A 3,401-nucleotide genomic window follows, 5' to 3' on the forward strand; every position below is an offset into this window, starting at 1 on the left:
GCCAGGCAAAGCAAGACAATGTCAGGAGGTAAGGGCAGGCAGTAGCAAAGTGTCTGTGGCAGTGAGAACAGCTGTAGGAAGATGGAATATTATGTGTTTAAGAAAGTACTAGAAGCTGGCATGGTATTCCCAGCTACTTCAGGAGGCCATGGAAGAAGGATTGTTTGAGCCTAGGAGTTTGAGGCCAGCTTGGGCAACATAATGAGACTTCATCTCTAAGATAAAGAAGAAGAGCCGGGATCGGTGGCTCAGCCTGTAATCCCGTGCCTTTGGGAGGCTAAGGTGAGTGGATTGCCTGAGCCTGTGGGTTCAATACTCGCCCGGGCAACTTGGTGAGACCTCATCTCTACAAAAATTCAAAAATTAGCTGGGTGTGGTAGCACGCACCTGTAGTTCCAGCTACTTGGAAGGCTGAGGCGGAAGGATCGCCGGAGCCCAGCAGGTCGAGGCTGCGGTGGCCGGGAGCGGCCACTGCATTTCAGTCTGGGCGACAGAGTGAGACTCCAACTCAAAAAGTAAATAAATAAATGAAATAAAATAAAATAAAGAAGAAGAAGGCAGAGGGGAAGGAGGAAGGAGCACGAGAAGAAGAAAGCGCTAGAAGCATTGTGGCTGGGACCTCCAGGGGCCCTGCAGTGTTATTTTTGTTGTAAAAGTTAATGCAAACTACTGAAACCCATTAAGCAGAGAGTAACCGGCTAAATCTGCAGCTTGAAAACATTGTCCAAGGCTTTTCTTTCTTGAGAAACTTGCCCGTGGCAGGTCTTTCTGCTATGAAGTTTCCTCTTTCCTTCTCTTCTTGTTAACAAACTCTGTTTTACAACTTAGAAAAAAAGAAAAAGTTGTCCAGTCAGGACTGTGGAGAATGGATGGGAGGTAGAGTTACTGTAACGGTTTAGAAAAGAAAAGACATTAAGTTTAGCTTAAGGAGGTCGCAGTACGGGTTGAAAACCTGGATACTTTTGGAAAGTTATTTAGAAAGAAAAATGGAGGGAATGTGGGAAGTTGTTATAAGTTCAGAGTCGATGGAAAGTGAAGTATCAGTAATGACCCTAGGTTTATGGCTTAAGGGACCAGATGATCATATGGAAGGTCAATTTCTAGTTCCTTCAGAAATTGCCACACTGTCTTCCAAAGAGGTTGTATTAGTCTGCATTCCTACCAGCAGTGTGGAAACATTCCTTTTTCTCCAAATCCTGACCAGCATCAGTTGTTGTTTGTTTTATTAATGAGGGACATTCTTACAGGGGTTAGGTGGGATCTCAATGTTTTGATTTGCGTTTCTCTGATGATGAGTGAGGCTGAGCACTTTTTCATGTGTCTATTGGCTCCCTGTATATCTTCTTTTGAGAAGTGTCTGTTCATGTCTTTTGCACACTTTTTAACGGGGTTGCTTGTTTTTTCCTTTTGGTGCGTTTGAGTTCCTTGTAGATCCTAGATGTTAGGCCTTTGTCAGATATAGCAAAAAAGATACCTGCACACATATGTTTGTTGCAGCTCTATTCACAATAGCAAAAACATGGAACCAACCGTGTTGCCCATCGAAGCTGGACTGGATAAAAAAATGTGGTACATATATACAATGGAATATTATGCAGCCATAAAGAAGGACAAACACATGGACTTTGCAGCAAATTGGATGGATTTAGAGTCTATTATACTCCGTGATTTATTACAGAAACAAAGAACTGAGTTCCATATGTTCTCACTCATAAGGTGACCTCGAACAATGATAATGCTGTGAAAAGGTGGTTGGCAGTAGCAGAAAACTGGCAGGGGAAGGGGGGGCTGGGACTGGCAGTTGGGGGAAGCTGCTAGGAGAGGGAGGGGCGTGCCTCATCAACAAGGGTACCTGCACGATCAATGTTTGTATGTCTAGCCCTGAATTGGACCCCACATAATTAATTAATTAATTAGTTAATAAAAAAAGAAAACTTAAAAAAAAAAAAAAAAGGAACAGATGAGCACGTTGCCGTTGAGTGAAATAGAAAACCGGGGCTCGGGCCAGGCTGATTAGAGGGCTTGGACGTGTTAATATTGGGGTGCCCTCGAGACATCCAACTGGGACTGTAAAGGGGACAGATGATAATTGGGTTTGGGCGGAGATACAGAGTGGGAATCCATACTGAAGAAAGTTCAAGCTGTGGGTGTCCCCGAGATGGCTGGGGAACCGATATGAGTCAGAAAAGAGGGAACTAAAGCCAGGACTGAACTAGGACAATCCTAATGCTCAAAGATGGGGAAGGAGGCTGAGACTGCCCAAGAGACAGACGCGAACTAGTGAGATAAGGGTGCTGTAATGGAGGCCAGACACATGCTTCAGGGAGGGCCTCTCCCCAAATGCTGCTGAGATGAAGTCTGAAAACGAGAGAAAACGTTTTTGGTCTTTTGACACATGCAAGTCATTTGAGTCCTTAGAATGAGTTTGTCATGGTCAAGCGATATCTGCAGATTGAATGGAATAAGGCAGGCCTTCTTAAACTTTAGTCATTTGTACATCACCCTAAGGGTATCTGCAGTAGCCTACTATTATTTACTTAATATTTTTAAAAGCTTGACTTAAGTATTTTAATGTATGGATATCTATTTTGAAAGGAAACTTCTTATCATTGATGGGTCCAATGTCATTCACCATAAATAGTAAAATCAATGCTATTTTTAATTTTAATTTTAATTTTTTTTTTTGAGTTGGAGTCTCACCCTGTCGCCCAGGCTGGAGTACAGTGGCACACTCACAGTCATCCCAGCCTCGACCTGCTGGGCTCAGGCATCCTGTCTGCCTCAACCTTCCAAGTAGCTGGAAAAAAATAGTATTGATGCAGTGGCTCATGCCTATAATCCCAGCACTTTGGGAGGCCAAGTGGGAAGATTGCTTGAGCCCGGAGCTTGAGACCAGCCTGGGCAACTTAGAGAGACCTCATCTCTACAAAATAATAATAATAATAATAATAGTCAGGCACAGTGGTGCATACCTGTAGTCTCAGCTACTTGGGAGGCTGAGGTGGAAAGATCGCCTAAGCCCAGGTCAAGCTGCGGTGAGCAATGATCCTGCCGCTGCACTCCAGTCTGCATGCCAGAGTGAGATCCCAACTCAAAAGATAAAATAAAAGAAAACAAAATAGTATTGCTGGACACTTTAGATAGAATACTCTTACCTTAGTTGCCAAGGACCCTCATGGTTGCCGGGCTCGGTGGCTCAGCCTGTAATCCCGCACCTTTGGGAGGCTGAGGTGAATGGATTGCCTGAGCCCGTGGGTTTGAGACCAGCCTGGGCAGCAAGACCTCATCTCTACAATAAATCAAAAAATCAACTGGGTGTGGTAGCACATGCCTGTAATTCTGGCTACTTGGAAGGCTGAGGCGGAAGGATCGCCGGAGCCCAGCAGGTCGAGGCTGCGGTG

Source organism: Carlito syrichta, unplaced genomic scaffold (genome assembly GCF_000164805.1).
Source record: "Carlito syrichta isolate Samal-C Ts95f unplaced genomic scaffold, Tarsius_syrichta-2.0.1 Scaffold301897, whole genome shotgun sequence".
Lineage (NCBI taxonomy): Eukaryota > Metazoa > Chordata > Mammalia > Primates > Tarsiidae > Carlito > Carlito syrichta.